The 19,507-nt window shown below is 43.8% G+C and overlaps 1 non-coding gene across 1 annotated transcript; it reads right to left on the bottom strand.

Moving 5' to 3' along the window:
• Positions 1-18,595: 18,595 nt before the first annotated feature.
• Trnat-ugu (transfer RNA threonine (anticodon UGU)) lies at positions 18,596-18,670 on the bottom strand. The gene has a single exon. It is a non-coding gene; the product is annotated as a tRNA-Thr (tRNA).
• Between the last annotated feature and the right edge of the window lie 837 nt (positions 18,671-19,507).

The following is a 19,507-nucleotide window of genomic DNA, read 5'->3' as shown; positions in this document are numbered from 1 at the left end:
GCAATCTGACTTTCAAAATTCTCTACAAGAGAATGGCCCTGACTAACATTAAACTATCTCTTTCACAAATCACTTACCTCACAAAAATCTTCGCTGCTCAAGCTACTGCAATACAGCGAGCGCCACTACTGCCAGCTAAATAAAAAATTCGAACTATGGAAGGCACTAACTACTCATAGGGATAGTTAGCAAATAAAAAATATTAATAGAGAACCAACAATGTATTTACCTTGATATCATGACAAATTACAAAACTCCGCCACCTCTCTCCCCACATCCACCACTGCTGGCGGCTCACCTCCAACTGCGCAACGCTACGCGCTGTTCACAGCCAGCTGCCTAACACTACAATGGTTGAGTATTACAACAATGCAAAGCAGCCACAGACTGCACACGGCACAGCCGGTGATTTTCATACTGAGGTGGCGTTATCAATAAAAAAACCTAAACAGCCTACTTACATAGCCCCCATGCTCCCCACAAAAAATTTTACAAATTTTGTTGGGCACTGGCCAATACATATTTGTTAAAATTTTTTTTCACAATTACAGTAACAAAGAAATCAAATGCACACACTTATTGATACAATGTTGGTCAAAAGCAAAAATTTTCTCACAGTCCATAAAGACAGTCCTGATCGTTGATCACAGTAAAATTGCCGTGTTTTTCACAAAATCTGAGCAGTAAAAGACAATGCACATAGACGTAGTGGATTTCCATGCAGTCTTGAAGAAGTAGTGTTGCCCTTCCAACGGAAAGACAGTGCTGACTCTTGACATGCTGACAGGTAATGGGCCGCAACAGAGCAAACCCACAGCCGAGTCATTCGACGTTTTGAAGAGTATTGGTGGGTAGGTCATCACAGAGCAGACCCACTGTAGTCCTGGTAGAGATTACGGTATTGGTGGGCCACCAGAGGTGCAGACCCACTGCAGTCCTTGTAGAAATAATGGTATTGGTGAGTCATCAAAGGTGCAGACCCACTGCAGTCCTTGTAGAGATAATGGTACTGGTGAGTCAGCAAAGACGCAGACCCACTGTAGTCCTTGTAGAGACGGCCAGCAGCCATCTGTTGCGACTGTGCAGGTGCACAACCACCATCGAAGAGTCTTGCGGATAATGTAGCAAGTCCATAACCACCACTTGTGCACTCACAAAGTTTTTGGAATTGTCCTCAGAACCAGCAATGCTGTTATCCAGTCCCTTGCTGAATTATTAACACACGTGCAAACACTAACAGTCCTTACTTCTCACATATTGTCCATATACTATGACCAATAGAAACGTGTGCAGTGAAATGTAACTTACAAGTTACTTAATTTGATGACCTGGTGTCAATTACAATTTTATAACATAAGAACACAATAACAAAGGTACAAAACACATCATTCAAGAACATAACAATACAAATAACAGTTGCGGTAATAGGGGCTTTACAAAAGAATAGAAATAAACATATACATCAGTGTTACAGGAATTATGACATAATTTCATACATAAAAGATCAGAATAACTTTTGAAACATCAACTTCACACCTAAGCATTAAAACAGAACAGATAAATGTCTAATCATCTTTACAAAGTAAATAACATATTATCAATGCAAATTATATTTGAGGATCACAGTATTCCTCATCAAAGTGAATGTAGCTTAGTATTAGAAGAAGAAAAAATTCTATGAAACTACACAAAGACAGGAAGGAAACAAATACACAAGGGTACACAAACACATAGTGGGATAACACAATGGAAAGGACAGGGTTCGTTTTCAGTGTAACTTTTGGTACTGCAGTCCAACCCAAAACTTCATTCCATAGATCTTTCGTCTTATTTCCACATTTGTTTCCACCAAAAAAATCCTATTCAAGCATGCTTTCTGTATATATATATGTTCACATATTTCTTACCTCATTATTTATTTTCCATTATCTTACTTCATCATTTATTTCCAAGAAAATCCTACCTAAACCTGTTGTCCCTAAACCCTACTTTTTTTTGGTTCATATCCTATTTCAAAATACTGTTTTGGCCAAACCATTTTCTTATAGATTTTCAATGTATTTCTTCCAATTCATCATAGTTAGTTTCTTATATAGTCTACCCCCTCTTAAGCTAACTTAAATCTACTGAGCTCAGATATATATACCAAGGGACGAGGCAATGCAGCATCACATAAAACAATTAATATAAACAGCAATAAAAAAAAACGCAGATTTGCGAAGCAAGCAGTATTAAGAAATTAGCAAAGCAATTGTAATATTACAACTAATCTAAGGCAATGTGCAGCAAACAATAAAAATATAAAAATAAATCATTAGTAAAACTGGCTTAACAGAATAATACAAAATCAAATTCAATAACACTATGCCTGGCAAACAGCAGCAACTTATACCTAAATATGACATAGCTCAAGCAGAAAAAATAGTAGACTAAAGATAACAATGCAGATAAGGGAAATGTATAATCACATCTTAATGTCTAAGTAATTAAAGTGGTGCACCACAACAACGTATTGTAAAAAAAATATTACCATATACTTGAAAAGAAAATTATGTGTGCAGTTACTGTTACTAGTCCCTTCTTATTGTTCTTTCCTTTCCAAGTGCTCCTTTTTTTTTTTAATGTGGATTACAAAATTATTATTTAATAGATCTGTAGACAGAAAATATTTAAATTAGTACATCTATAAAATTTTATTTTAACCAGTGCTGCAGTGCAGCTAGAAACTAGATATTAAACAAAATGGGCAAAGCAAGGCGTGAAACGTCATTCACTAGCCATATGGCATTTCTCTCAATTAGCACGACAATAGCCGTGAAATGTTTCTCATCGTTTTCAAGTTCGTCCGTGTCGTTTTTTTTTTTTTTTTTTTTTTTCGGGCGGCTGTCGCCCAGGTGTCTGACACAGCTGTGTGCCCACGACGTATTACGTGCAGGTGGTCACTTAACTTTCGTACGGAAATATTTACGACAGCAGTTTGCGCTACAGTGGCAGTCTGATATAAAAATGTTTCACAGGTCAAGAATTAGTGTTGCAAATCTGTAGAAACAAAATCCTATAAATGTAAGTGTCCAAAAAAAATATTCGTCAGCATTGTGATACATTCACGCATTTACACACATTTCATAACTCTTAAAGTACGATTCTTGGTTTCCAACAACCTTTTCCACAAATCAGAGTGCCCTAATCACTATTCATTACTCCTTACCTTATTACACATATACAAATTCGTCGACGCTTCTTCAATATTTCCTGTTAATAAATACGTAGCATAATCAAATAACTCATATAGCATCAGCTTCTTGACCATAAACATACCTCAGCAGCATAATACACATCGTCGTCGTAAAAATAACATCGTAACACCTCAGTCAAATCTCAAAATCGTCGTAGCTTCCTGAATATTTTAAAACCTAAAAGTAATTCTCTGCTCATTTCAAAAGTGTCATCTACCTCAAACGTACCTTAAAATCATGCTCCCTTACCAAATATATCATTCAAAGCTCTCATAGTATCACAATGGTTCCGAAAAAATATGAACAGTTTGCAAAGTACAGACAAAATACAATTTCATAAGTGTGAAGGTATCCAACTGTGAAATTACGTAAACGTCTGTCACTGATGTAGTAAAATAAATGTTTGTCTCTCTCAGGTAAATAATCAGATAGCTGTGTAATTCTGTGTTAGAGAAATATGGTACCGATGTGTAAAGTTGTATAAGCAAATACCATATTAGCTAGGGTTCCTTGTGGTTGCCACACACATGGTACACAAAGTTAGCGTGTACCCCCCTGAGGATAAATGTAATTATACCCTCAGGTGTTACAGATTACAGCAATGGAATGAAATGTATCACGGAAAACTTTCTTTGCAATTCAAAAATCTTTAAAAATAAATGTTTTAAGTATGAAATTAATCACTCAAATACGTGTCCTGTAGCGCTAAACTGTGCGTCATGTTGTAAGATAATCTCTGTGGAAGTCTCGTAGTTATCGTCCTCCGAAAGCTAAGTTCTGCAGAAGTCAATGAACTTACCTGATAATACACAAAAGTGAAATGCTTTGCGTATAGATATCTTAGCTATTACTCTTATTGTTGTGATGAAGAAAGTACTATACTGTAACGTATTATTGTGCCACGAAAAAGGCTGTCTCATTGTTGCAGTACCACAAAAGTTAAATACTAAAACATGTTTTACTTTCCAGAAGAATTCAGAAAACTGTGCAGATATAAAACATATACACCGCAAAAGCAACAAGGTGAATTGTGTCACACATTAGTAGCGTCGTGATATAGTCGTGTAGCTGTCAAATAAACTAACCACTGTGTCACCTGGTACCTCTCAGAAAGCACCTTGAATCCATAATGTATTTGCAAGTAAACCAAAATGTTGCATTAAAAAAAAACAGATTATCTTTCAATAAACGGTTTTACGTGTGAAATGTGGTGTAAACCTTTGCTCTTCATAGTACTCAGAGTTTGAACAATGCAATTAACATGCGGTATACGTCGTTAAAGAATACTGGAATTTTTCTCAAGGTTAGCGTCAATGTTATTTTTCTCGGAGCCAGCTGGCGCACGCGGCTGCCTGCTGTGCGAGTCATTGTCTGTTTCTTTGCTGGCGCGCGTCGTTATTCGGATTAGGAGACCGAACTTCTACAAATTCGCCTTGCCGAGAGGGCCCAGCTCTGTTAGAATCCCGCCAGTTCTGATGCAATTCAGGTCTGTCGTTACGATCATATCGTCTGTCGTCATGTCGATAGATGCCATGGTTTCTTTCTTGTCGGTCACGAGGTGGAGAATTTCTCCCTGAATCGTAACTGCGCGCTGGACCGTTGCGTCTAAAGTTATTCTGTCTCCCGTGATAATAATAGTTTTGGTTCCCATATTGTCTGTTTGTCTGATTGTCTCTGTGATAGTCATTACCGCGGAGAGGTGATCTTTCCCTGTAATTATTACTACTCTGCCAACGGTTGTTATACGGGTGGTGTCTGTTTCGGTCACGATTTGTGTTGTGAGAATAGCCTTGTCGCGTCCAGTTATTATTTCTTTCATCGCGGAATTGCGACGGATGTGATCTGTAATTGTTGTGCTCGTGCGTTCCGCGATTGTCAGTGTCAATTTCTAGTTCTTGTAAGAGTCCTTGAAATGCTTCAATGTCGTCTTTGCAACGTCCTGCCAAAATAATATGTCGCAAATGTTCAGGCAGTTTGATTAAGCAAATGCGGATGAGTTCTGAGGGGCTGTATGGGTTTGACAGGTACTGATTCTTGTGCAACATGTCTTCAAAATATTTCACAAGACTGGAGAATTCAGATTGTTCGAAATGTTTCATCATTATGATGCCATGTTTTACTCGGTCTTGTGTGGCTTGAGACCAATATGCTGAGAGGAAGGCATGGTAAAATTCTCCTTCACTATGACAATCGTGAATGACCGAACGCATTCTTACAGCTGGTTCATTCTCTAAATAGCCACACATAAATTCTAATCTGTGTTCTAACGACCAGTTAGGGGGAAAACAATGAGAGAATTGATGGAGCCACGCTTGTGGATGAATGTCGTTGGCAGAATTTTTAAACGTTTTGAATTTACGTGTAGTAATGAACAGCTTATAGTCAAAGTCATCATGTCGGCGAGTCGCATATCGGTCATTATTACGTCGTTTCGGCGGTTCCATCTCAAAATTCGGTGTGCCTTGCCAATTTCTTTCATAATTTCCGAAGTGTCCTGTGTTATTATTTTGTGGTTGTTCCGTATTTCTATGTCCCTCCTCCCGTACTGGAGCGCGAGTGTCCTCTGAAATATGTAATTCTTGTATTACTTGTGTCAGCTGATCTTGTACTTCGCGGATTTCTCTTTGGTGTTGCGTATTAATTTGATTTTGATTTTGTTTGAATTTTCTAATTTGTTCATACTCTTCTGTGTCAGTGAAGGCTACAGGTCTTGTGTCCTTCAGATCATCATCTACCTTTGTAGATAAGTTAGTGACCTGATCCGAAAGTTCGGCTACTTTCTCCGACAGTGAACACATTTCCTCAGTGTGTTTTTCTGAACCAAGTTTCAGAGTGTCCATTTGTGTTGAAATCGAATCTACTGTGTCCTTCAAGTTTTCCTGAGTTTTTGCAAGTTGCGTAACCGAATTGGTAGATGCAACTGAGTCAAATTGAGCCGACAAGGTCTCATGATTTTCATGAACAATGGTTTGCAGTTCTTTTATGGCTGCTTCGTGATTCTGTAATGCATTTTCATGCCGCGAAAAAATAGGTTGAAAATGCTCACAAATTTGTGTTTTTACATCATTACAGACTTTTTGACATTTCGATTCAATATTATGTAACTCGGTAGTTAAATCTTCACGTGTTTGTTCAAGCTTATTTTCCACTGAGTCTAACTTTTGAAGCTTTTGTTCCATTGCGTCTAACTGTTGCTGTGTTTGACTCTGATTTTGTTCAATTGTGTCTAATTTTTCAAGCTTTTCCTGTGTTTGTCCCATTTGTTGTATTAATTGTAATAACAATGCATTGGTGTCTGAAACATGTTCCTTAGTGGTTTTCGGCAGTGAATTTGCACCGGAAACATTCACATTTTGACAAGCAGAAAATGTGTCTTGACTTATTTGAGAAAACGGTGAGGACCCAAAACCTGAATCTGCAGTATTTGCAAGATTGTGTCCTGTCATTCCCGATTCCTGAGGCGAGCTGTTGCCGACCGATCGATCGATAATGCTTCGCTGTTCACTATTTGTTTCACTGTCTACGCCATTGTTTGCCGCCCGCTCCATTTCCCTATGCACTATTATCAAATTACTACTTTGAATGTCTGTTACTTCATTACACAGTGGTGCTGATAAGCTACGCTCGTCGTCACTATTATTTCTCAGTTTACTTTGGAGCCTAGTGTTACGTTTTTCACACGCCATTATTGTCACAATATTTCACACGATAACACAGAAAAGCACAATTTGAAGAGCAAAAATAAGAGAACACATTAACATAGCACTGAAAATAATATCTAGTTAATTGCAAGCGCAGCTGCGAAATACTTGCTGCAAATCTACATGTATGCCACAACTGTTTTACTGTACAACAATGAAAAACTACAACTACAAAGGAAATTCTCTCTATAATTACGCGCTAGTAATAAACAAAAGCTACACTAATTACACAAACTACAAGAAAAAATCAGTAGATTCCAGTGAGATATCCTCGGCTAAGGGTCGACATATGAAACGTCCCCTTATAACAATTTTACTCGACTGTGCTTAACCTGACGCACAATATTTTTGTTAGCGCAACGCAATCTGACTTTCCACACACAATATTTTGTTAACGCAACGCAATCTGACTTTCAAAATTCTCTACAAGAGAATGGCCCTGACTAACATTAAACTATCTCTTTCACAAATCACTTACCTCACAAAAATCTTCGCTGCTCAAGCTACTGCAATACAGCGAGCGCCACTACTGCCAGCTAAATAAAAAATTCGAACTATGGAAGGCACTAACTACTCATAGGGATAGTTAGCAAATAAAAAATATTAATAGAGAACCAACAATGTATTTACCTTGATATCATGACAAATTACAAAACTCCGCCATCTCTCTCCCCACATCCACCACTGCTGGCGGCTCACCTCCAACTGCGCAACGCTACGCGCTGTTCACAGCCAGCTGCCTAACACTACAATGGTTGAGTATTACAACAATGCAAAGCAGCCACAGACTGCACACGGCACAGCCGGTGATTTTCATACTGAGGTGGCGTTATCAATAAAAAAACCTAAACAGCCTACTTACAGAGGTACTGGCAGAAGTAAAGCTGTGAGGACCGGTCGTGAGTCGTGCTTCGGTAGCTCAGATGGTAGAACACTTGCCCGCAAAAGGCAAAGGTGCCGAGTTTTAGTCGCGGACGGGCACACAGTTTTAATCTGCCAGGAAGTTTTATATCAGCGCACACTCCGCTGCAAAGTGAAAATCTCATTCTGGAAACATCCCCCAGGCTGTGGCTAAGCCATGTCTCCGCAGTATCCTTTCTTTCAGTAGTGCTAGTTCTGCATGGTTCGCAGGATAGCATCTGTAAAGTCTGGAAGGTGCGAGACGAGGTACTGGCAGAAGTAAAGCTGTGACGACCGGTCGTGAGTCGTGCTTCGGTAGCTCAGATGGTAGAGCACTTGCTCGCGAAAGGCAAACGTCCCGAGTTCGTGTCGCGGTCGGGCACACAGTTTTAATCTGCCAGGAAGTTTCATATTAGCGCACACTCCGCTGCAGAGTGAAAATCTCATTCTGGAAACATCCGCCAGGCTGTGGCTAAGCCATGTCTCCGCAGTATCCTTTCTTTCAGGAGTAATAGTTATGCATGGTTCGAGGGAGAGCTTCTGTAAAGTTTGGAAGGTAGGAGACGAGGTACTGGCAGAAGTAAAGCTGTGAGGACCGGTCGTGAGTCGTGCTTCGGTAGCTCAGATGGTAGAGCACTTGCCCGCGAAAGGCAAAGGTCCCGAGTTCGAGTCTCGGTCGGGCACACGGTTTTAATCTGCCAGGAAGTTTCATATCAGCGCACACTCCGCTGCAGAGTGAAAATCTCATTCTGGAAACATTCCCCAGGCTGTGGCTAACCATGTCTCCGCAGTATCCTTTCTTTCAGTAGTGCTAGTTCTGCATGGTTCGCAGGATAGCATCTGTAAAGTCTGGAAGGTGCGAGACGAGGTACTGGCAGAAGTAAAGCTGTGACGACCGGTCGTGAGTCGTGCTTCGGTAGCTCAGATGGTAGAGCACTTGCTCGCGAAAGGCAAACGTCCCGAGTTCGTGTCGCGGTCGGGCACACAGTTTTAATCTGCCAGGAAGTTTCATATCAGCGCACACTCCGCTGCAGAGTGAAAATCTCATTCTGGAAACATCTCCCAGGCTGTAGCTAAGCCATGTCTCCGCAGTATCCTTTCTTTCAGGAGTGCTAGTTCTCCATGGTTCGCAGAAGAGCTTCTGTAAAGTTTTTAAGGTAGGAGACGAGGTACTGGCAGAAGTAAAGCTGTGAGGACCGGTCGGGAGTCGTGCTTCGGTAGCTCAGAAGGTTTGCAGAGTGAAAATCTCATTCTGAAGAACTAGAAACTTTACCCACAATATATCTAATTGTGTATGATGTAATCACCAATTGGTTACTTAATTGTTTCTTAGAAATACCACGAAGAGATTTTGAGGCAACAGATGACACACTTTTCAATAGTTTTCAGCATTTTCTATGTTGGTTTTGGCTACTCGGCCATGTAGCCAGCTCACCAGAGCTGAAGTTCCTGCCCTGTTTCTAAATATCTAATTCCCACATTTTATTTACGTGCCACATTTTATATCCTTGTTTTTGAATCCATGTTCTGTATCTCACAAGAAGTTCGAAACGAAAATAGACATTCAGCATAGTCCATTACGTACAGTGCGTTACCTACAAAGAAAAATTTGTGAACGTTGAACATTAGCTTAAGTTACTCCGAAATAAATTTTGTAAAAAAAACCATATAAAAGAAAAAAAAAAGATTGTAGAGCACTTGCCCACGAAAGCAAAGGTCCCGAGTTCGAGTCTCGGTCGGACACACAGTTTTAATCTCCCAGGAAGTTTCATATCAGCGTACACTCCGCCGCAGAGTGAAAATCCCATACTGGAAACATCCCCCAGGCTGTGGCTAAGCCATGTCTCCGCAGTATCCTTTCTTTCAGGAGTGCTAGTTCTGCATGGTTCGCAGGAGAGCTTCTGTAAAGTTTGGACGTTAGGAGACGAGGTACTGGCAGAAGTAAAGCTGTGCGGACCGGTCGTGAGTCGTGCTTCGGTAACTCAGATGGTAGAGCACTTGCCCGCGAAAGGCAAAGGTCCCGAGTTCCAGTCTCGGTCGGGCACATAGTTTTAATCTGCCAGGAAGTTTCATATTAGCGCACACTCCGCTGCAGAGTGAAAATCTCATTCTGGAAACATCCGCCAGGCTGTGGCTAAGCCATGTCTCCGCAGTATCCTTTCTTTCAGGAGTAATAGTTATGCATGGTTCGAGGGAGAGCTTCTGTAAAGTTTGGAAGGTAGGAGACGAGGTACTGGCAGAAGTAAAGCTGTGAGGACCGGTCGTGAGTCGTGCTTCGGTAGCTCAGATGGTAGAGCACTTGCCCGCGAAAGGCAAAGGTCCCGAGTTCGAGTCTCGGTCGGGCACACGGTTTTAATCTGCCAGGAAGTTTCATATCAGCGCACACTCCGCTGCAGAGTGAAAATCTCATTCTGGAAACATTCCCCAGGCTGTGGCTAACCATGTCTCCGCAGTATCCTTTCTTTCAGGAGTGCTAGTTCTGCATGGTTCGCAGGAGAGCTTCTGTAAAGTTTGGAAGGTAGGAGACGAGGTACTGGCAGAAGTAAAGCTGTGAGGACCGGTCGTGAGTCGTGCTTCGGTAGCTCAGATGGTAGAGCACTTGCCCGCGAAAGGCAAAGGTCCCGAGTTCGAGACTCGGTCGGGCACACAGTTTTAATCTGCCAGGAAGTTTCATATCAGCGCAAACTCCGCTGCAGAGTGAAAATCTCATTCTGGAAACATCCCCCAGGCTGTGGCTAAGCCATGTCTCCGCAGTATCCTTCTTTCAGGAATGCTAGTTCTGCTTGGTTTGCAGGAGAGCTTCTGTAAAGTTTGGAAGGTAGGAGACGAGGTACTGGCAGAAGTAAAGCTGTGAGGACCGGTCGTGAGTTGTGCTTCGGTAGCTCAGATGGTAGAGCACTTGCTCGCGAAAGGCGAACGTCCCGAGTTCGTGTCGCGGTCGGGCACACAGTTTTAATCTGCCAGGAAGTTTCATATCAGCGCACACTCCGCTGCATAGTGAAAATCTCATTCTGGAAACATCCGCCAGGCTGTGGCTAAGCCATGTCTCCGCAGTATCCTTTCTTTCAGGAGTACTAGTTCTGCATGGTTCGCAGGAGAGCTTCTGTAATGGTTGGAACGTAGGAGACGAGGTACTGGCAGAAGTAAAGCTGTGAGGACCGGTCGTGAGTCGTGCTTCGGTAGCTCAGATGGTAGAGCACTTGCCCGCGAAAGGCAAAGGTCCCGAGTTCGAGTCTCGGTCGGGCACACAGTTTTAATCTGCCAGGAAGTTTCAACTGCCATGCTATTTGGGCCATCTGTTTTCGTCGAACGTGATTCTAACTAATATGTAAGTAGAAATTCAAGTTATTTTTATGCAATGGGAAATAATAACGTTTCGAACTGTTTATAGTCTCAGTGTCCAATACCCAGTACATAAAACGAAGTAATAGAAACACAAATACGTATGTGTTGCAGACAATTGATGATACATTTGAAATAATGAAGATGAAATGCTTATGGCACTAAAAATCCTTTTCTTCCGTTGTAATTAGATGGCTGCACAGTGATAATTACCAACATAACAGTCCTAGACAATTCCCAATGGAATTAGCACCGCGTGATTTAGCGGAGCAGTCAATGTTCGATACAGTGTCTCATTGTTCGCCAAACAAAGAACGTCTGCGTGCGACCTACGAACATGACTGTTGTCATCGTGTTTATGCCTACTCGTTACGAAGTGGAATGAAGGGATACACTTGGTCAGCGACAGTGTTCAGATACAAATCATGGTTCGTTGTAACCCATGTCACCTACATCTACATGGATGCTCTGCAAATCACATTTAAGTGCCTGGCAGAGGGTTCATCGAACCACCTTCACAATTCTCTATTATTCCAATCTCGTATAGCGCGCGGAAAGAATGAACACCTATATCTTTATGTACGAGCTCCGATTTGCCTTATTTTATCATGGTAATCGTTTCTCCCTATGTAGGTTGGTGTCAACAAAATATTTTCACATTCAAAGGAGAAAGTCGGTGTTTGGAATTTCGTGAGAAGATTCCGTCGCAACGAAAAACGCCTTTTTTTAATGATTTCCAGCCCAAATCCTGAATCATTTCCGTGGCACACTCTTCCATATTTCGCGATAATACAAAACGTGCTGCCTCTCTTTGAACATTTCCGATGTACTCCGTCAGTCCTATCTGGTATGGATCCCACTCGGCGCAACAGTATTCTAAAAGAGGTTGGACAAGCGTAGTATAGGCAGTCTCCTTAGTAGGTCTGTTACATTTTCTGTGTCCTGCCAGTAAAACGGAGCCTTCCCCACAACATTTTCTATGTGTTCCTTCCAATTTTAGTTGTTTGTAATTGTAATACCTAGGTATTTAGTTGAATTTACGGCTTTTAGATTAGACTGATTTATCGTGTAACCGAAGTTTATCGAGTTCCTTTTAGCACTCATGCGGATGACCTCACAGTTTTCGTTATTTAGGGTCAACTGCCACTTTTCGCACCATTCAGATGTTTTTTCTAAATCGTTTTGCAGTTTGTTTTGATCTTCTGATGACTTTATTAGTCGATAAACAACAGCGTCATCTGCAAACAACCGAAGACGGCTGCTCAGATTGTCTCCCATATCGTTTATGTAGATAAGTAACAGCAAAGGGCCTGTAACATTACCTTGGGGAACGCCAGAAATCACTTCTGTTTTACTCGATGACTTTTCGTCAATTACTACGAACTGTGACCTCTCTGACAGGAAATCGCAAATCCAGTCACATAACTGAGACGATATTCCATAAGCACGCAATTTCACTACGAGCCACTTGTGTGGTACAGAGTCAAAAGGCTTCCGGAAATCCAGGAATACGGAATCGATCTGAAATCCCTTGTCAATAGCACTCAACACTTCATGTGAATAAAGAGCTAGTTGTGTTTCATAGGAACGATGTTTTCTAAACCCATGTTGACTGTGTGTCAATAGACCGTTTCCTTCGAGGTCATGGTATGAAAACACCTCCAAAACATCACAAAACTGCCTTCAGCCTGGACTAGAATTTCCACACACTGCGGGTGAACCGCCTCATTGAGTCGTCGATGCTGTCGACAGTTTTCATCAGTCATATACATTGTATCACCAAAGAAACTGGTATAGGCATGCGTATTCAATACAGATACACTCCTGGAAATTGAAATAATAACACCGTGAATTCATTGTCCCAGGAAGGGGAAACTTTATTGACACATTCCTGGGGTCAGATACATCACATGATCACACTGACAAAACCACAGGCACATAGACACAGGCAACAGAGCATGCACAATGTCGGCACTAGTACAGTGTATATCCACCATTCGCAGCAATGCAGGCTGCTATTCTCCCATGGAGACGATCGTAGAGATGCTGGATGTAGTCCTGTGGAACGGCTTGCCATGCCATTTCCACCTGGCGCCTCAGTTGGACCAGCGTTCGTGCTGGACGTGCAGACCGCGTGAGACGACGCTTCATCCAGTCCCAAACATGCTCAATGGGGGACAGATCCGGAGATCTTGCTGGCCAGGGTAGTTGACTTACACCTTGTAGAGCACGTTGGGTGGCACGGGATACATGCGGACGTGCATTGTCCTGTTGGAACAGCAAGTTCCCTTGCCGGTCTAGGAATGGTAGAACGATGGGTTCGATGACGGTTTGGATGTACCGTGCACTATTCAGTGTCCCCTCGACGATCACCAGTGGTGTACGGCCAGTGTAGGAGATCGCTCCCCACACCATGATACCGGGTGTTGGCCCTGTGTGCCTCGGTCGTATGCAGTCCTGATTGTGGCGCTCACCTACACGGCGCCAAACACGCATACGACCATCATTGGCACCAAGGCAGAAGCGACTCTCATCGCTGAAGACGACACGTCTCCATTCGTCCCTCCATTCACGCCTGTCGCGACACCACTGGAGGCGGGCTGCACGATGTTGGGGCGTGAGCGGAAGACGGCCTAACGGTGTGCGGGACCGTAGCCCAGCTTCATGGAGACGGTTGCGAATGGTCCTCGCCGATACCCCAGGAGCAACAGTGTCCCTAATTTGCTGGGAAGTGGCGGTGCGGTCCCCTACGGCACTGCGTAGGATCCTACGGTCTTGGCGTGCATCCGTGCGTCGCTGCGGTCCGGTCCTAGGTCGACGGGCACGTGCACCTTCCGCCGACCACTGGCGATAACATCGATGTACTGTGGAGACCTCACGCCCCACGTGTTGAGCAATTCGGCGTTACGTCCACCCGGCCTCCCGCATGCCCACTATACGCCCTCGCTCAAAGTCCGTCAACTGCACATACGGTTCACGTCCACGCTGTCGCGGCATGCTACCAGTGTTAAAGACTGCGATGGAGCTCCGTATGCCACGGCAAACTGGCTGACACTGACGGCGGCGGTGCACAAATGCTGCGCAGCTAGCGCCATTCGACGGCCAACACCGCGGTTCCTGGTGTGTCCGCTGTGCCGTGCGTGGGATCATTGCTTGTACAGCCCTCTCGCAGTGTCCGGAGCAAGTATGGTGGGTCTGACACACCGGTGTCAATGTGTTCTTTTTTCCATTTCCAGGAGTGTATATGCATAGAGGCAGTATGTGGCGCTGCTGTTGGCAACGCCTTTATGAGACAACAGGCATCCGGCGCATTGTTAGGTCGGTTGCTGCTGCTGCAATCGTAGGTTATCAAGATTTAAGTGTGTTTGAACATGGCGTTATTGTCGGCGCACGAGCGATAGGACACTGCATATCCTAGGTAGCGATGAAGTGGGGTTTTTCCCCTATGACCATCTCACGATTGTACCTCGAATATCAGGAATCCGGTAAAACATCAAATCTCCGACATTGGTACTACCGAAAAAACATCCTGCAAGAACGGGACTAACGACGACTGAAGCGAATCGTTCAACGTGACAGAAGTGCAACCCTGCCTTAAATTACTGAAGATATCAGTTCTGGACCATCAACAAGCCTCAGTGTGCGAATCCTTCAACGAACATCATGAATATGGGCTTTCGGAGTCGGAGGCCCACTCGTGTACCCTTGATGACTGCACTACACAAAGCTTTACGCCTCGCCTAGGCCCGTCAACACCGACATTGGGCTGTTGATGGCTGGAAACATGTTGCCTCGTCGGACGGGACGACTCTCGTTTCAGATTGTAGTGAGCGGATGGACGTGAGCGGGTAAGGAAACAGCCACATGAACCTATGGACCCTGCATGTCATCAGAGGACTGTTCAAGCTGGCGTAGGCCCTGTAACGGTGTGGGGCGTGTGCAGTTGGAGTGATATGGAACCCAAAATGTCTCGATACGACTCTGATAGGTATGTAAGCACCCTGTCTGATCATCTGCATCCATTCATGTCCATTGTGTATTCCGACGGACTTGGGCAATTCCAGCAGGTCCGCGCGGGGTTAGCCAAGCGGTCTAAGGCGCTGCAGTCATGGACTGTGCGGCTGGTCCCGGCGGAGGTTCGAGTCCTCCCTCGGGCATGTGTGTGTGTGTTTGTCCTTAGGATAATTTAGGTTAAGTAGTGTGTAAACTTAGGGACTGATGACCTTAGCAGTTAAGTCCCAGCAGGACAATGCGACGCCCCACACCTCCAGAACTGATAGTGGCTTCAGGAACTCTCTTCTGAGTTTAAACACTTCCGCTGGCCACCACACTTCGCAGATATGAACATTGTTGATCATATCTGGAATGCCTTGCAACGTGCTGTTCAGAAGAGATCTCAAGTCCCTCGTACTCTTACGGATTTATGGACATCCCTGAAAGATTCATGATGTCGGTTCCCTCCAGAACAACTTCAGACACTATTCGAGTCCATAGGACGCCGTGTTGCGGCCTTTCTACGCGCTAGCGGGGGTCCTACACGATATTAGACAGGTTTACCAGTTTCTTTGGCCCTTCAGCGTGTATGTGGTGCCTGTTCTTTCAGACATGAGCGAAAGAACAGACACCATTTTGATCCTGCAGCCGTATGAATCACGATAGAATGAAATTGAAGACATTAACCGACACTGGGCATTGATTTTTATCGGTGGGATTTGAATTGGAGATTCGTGCTCAGTAGGCAGATGCGCTCAGGAATACGCCATACATATGGTCACCACTACCACACGGACTGTCAGGAGACGTGCTAGGGTACACTGTGCAGTTGTTCTGAACACTGTGTCTGTATGGCGTAGTGGTCAACGCATATGCGTACTAAGCAGAAGATCTGGCTTCAAATCCCTGTCTGACACAAATTTTTAACTTGCCCCATTGACAAAAATCAATGTCCACTGGCAACTAATGTCTTTAATTCCTTTGCGTCATGATTCATCAAACAGCTGCTGTCCACTGTCTGTGCTTTTTGCCCCTCTGAAGGCGAGCAGATTTATGTGCCGCTGTAAGCAAGAGCCCTTTCAGTGCTATCCTGCTCCTAATGTCCGCTGCATGCAGTCACGTTCGCGGCGCTCGTTCGTTGCCGGCTGAGATGAACTGGCCTTTGCTGACAGCAGAAATTCCTGTCGCTTTGGAAAAATATTTTCAATGACAAGGCTCGACAATTACCTTCGGTCCCTGTAGGTCAGGATCTACGTATCAGGATTGTTCTTACACCTTTTATATGGCTGCCAGTGTAACTGAGGTATGTACAAGCATTAGTCCAACAAATGCTTGTACATGCCTAAGTCAGATTGGGATATGTGTCATTATAATTACCTTGAGTGGGCATAACGCTCTGTCGATGGCTGCACTGTAAGCTGAAATCTAGATCTAGCACAAAAATAAAATAAATGAAGGAAAAACAGATGACACTCCAACCAATGTCGACTTCTTTCTGTCCTGCGCCACATCACGGACGTGCGGCACAGTTACGTCCACGGTATCGAACATAATTTAAATTGAAGTTCAATAAAGCCCTTACGTGATACATAAAACCTGACTTCAGATTCAGAAAAAGGAGGCAAAAATACATAAAAATCCCCCATCAGAAACAAGCATTGACAAGAAGTAAAATTTTGTGTTATTAACCAACTTTACAATTTTGAAATGCTGTCATAATTTACGAGCTGGGACGTAAAATCTTACGCTAAAGTTCACCGCTGTAGAAGTGTGTATATGTTTTGAGATATCGTAACTCATTGCTTGCAGATTACCCACACTATACTGACCCAGTAGTTGAGAACGAAAGCAAATAGCGACTTCCAGCAACAAAAAATGATTTTGAATATTTTCGTAGCTTTTCTTTTTGACACGCCCCGCCGGCCGGGGTGGCCGAGCGGTTCTAGGTACTACAGTCTGGAACCGCGCGACCGCTACGGTCGTAGGTTAGAATCCTGCCTCGGGCATGGATGTGTGTGATGTCCTTAGGGTAGTTAGGTGTAAGTAGTTCTAGGTTCTAGGGGACTGATGACGTCAGAAGTTAAGTCGCATAGTGCTCAGAGCCATTTGAACCATTTTGACAAGCCGCCCCCCCCCCCCCCCCCACCAAAAGAGTGAAAGGAAAAAAGTTTGTTAACTTATTACATTTTCGGTGTTCATGCAGCAAAATATCAGCTTAGGCAGTGGTTCTTAATTTACTACTTCTTACTACAAACTCTACTCACATTTCATTCTGCAGACAGTATCCATATACACTAATGAACATACTTGCAAAATTACATCATTGTACAAATATAGTTCAGGAGCGATGACATCAAATTTTAACATCTTAAGACCGCTGTATAGAATTCAGACGTTTGAAGTTTTTTATATAGGGGAGGTCAGTTTTTTAAAGAATCGGATGCGGTGCGTTTAGTGGCTCTGATACACCGATAAGCCAAAACATTATGACCACTGCCCACCGCGACGTTGGATGCCGCCTGGTGGCGTTGCGGGCACGTGACGCTGTAGCAAAAGTATGTAAGCGGAACAGACACGGACGGGGGATCACCCTAGCGAAGATATGGGCTGCTAATGAGGAAATCCATTGAGATAAGCTACTTCATTACGCAGAACCTGTGAACGAGAATCTCGAAAACGCCTAAACTGGTCCAACTTTCAAGTGCTACTGATGTGAACATCTACGGATGGACGTAGAAGTACAGTGAAATTACCCCTAGGCCCTAAATGGTTGGATGTCTACGACTTTTCACAAAACGCGGGGTTCGGAGGCTTGTCTGATCTGCATAGTAGCGTAGATGGCGGTCTGCGGCATCTCTGCCGAAAGAGCAAAATGCTGGTTCACGCACAAGTGTTTCGGAGCTCACCACTCATCGTACATTGTTGAACATGGAGCTCTGTAGCAGACCACCCTAAGTGTTCACGTCTTGACACAACGACATTTTAAGTTACGATTGCGACGGGCACGGGACCACCGGGATTCCACCGTCGCTCAGTGGAAACGTGTCAGCTCTTCCTGTGAATCAAGTTTTTGCTACACTAGGTCGATGCTTGTCTGCACAAACGCCGTCATCGAGGTAAACGGCGGCTCGAAACGTGCAGAGTGTTACGAACGCAGTGTAGTAGGAGAAATATCATGTTATGGGAGACATCCCCCTATGCTTACATGAGACCTGTGGTAGTAATCGAAGACACACTGACAGCTGCGAACCACCTGCATCCCTTCAAGATTATATACATATATATGACGGTAGTATCTGTTCCCGAAAGAACAGTTACCGTGGATGACCATGCAGCTTTGCTAGAAATGAAATGATAATTAAATGGACACCCTAGCTGCAAACAGGCGTTGATGTACTTCATTAGGGACATGTTGAAAATGTGTGCCCCGACCGGGACTCGAACCCGGGATCTCCTGCTTACATGGCAGACGCTCTATCCATCTGAGCCACCGCGGGCACAGAGGATAGTGCGTCTGCAGGGACTTATCCCTTGCACGCTCCCCGTGAGATCCACATTCCCAACATGTCCACACCACTACATTCGTAGTGCGCCTAATATACATATATGGATATGGTGTATGTTTTTTCAGACATGTCCGAAAGAACAGACACCATATCCATACGATATGTATATAGTTCTGGCAATACTGGCCATGACTTCTTCTTCTGTGAGGATGCACACATATTACCCGAACTCTTACGCGATTTGGTAAGAATGTCTTCCACGAGTAATAAGTGTGTTGGGTAGGGACACTACGAAAGTAGTGTCTGGACATGTAAGGTGAGAGTGTGGGTCTAGCGGGAGGCGTGCGCGAGATAGTCCTTGCAGTCGCACTACCCTCTGTGCCCTCGGTGGCTCAGATGGAGCCTGCACGCTAGCTCAGCGTGTTCGGTCAGAGGGCTGCGTGCTCTCTGTTATATATATATATATATATATATATATATATATATATATATATATATATATATATATATATAAACTGAGGCAAGTAATCAACGATCAACTTGAACGGATGTCTAGGTGACGTCCGCTCAGACCAAACGCAAAGAACTATATGGAAAAAAAAAAGATTTATAGAACGTCTGCCATGTAAACAGGAGATCCCGGGTTCGAGTCCCGGTTGGAGCACACATTTTCACCTGTCCCCGTTGATACATACCAACGCCCGTCAGCAGCTGAAGGTATTAATATATAATTTCCTTCAAGATTATTGTCTTCCCCGACGGCAATGTCGACTTTCAGCAGTGTTTCGGAGCCAGAACTGTGCAACAATGGCTTTAGGAGCGTTATAGC

This window comes from Schistocerca nitens, chromosome 2, assembly GCF_023898315.1.
Source record: "Schistocerca nitens isolate TAMUIC-IGC-003100 chromosome 2, iqSchNite1.1, whole genome shotgun sequence".
Taxonomy (NCBI): Eukaryota; Metazoa; Arthropoda; class Insecta; order Orthoptera; family Acrididae; genus Schistocerca; species Schistocerca nitens.
The sequence above is the reverse complement of the archived record's forward strand: the minus strand, read 5'-3'. Positions and strand labels throughout refer to the sequence as shown.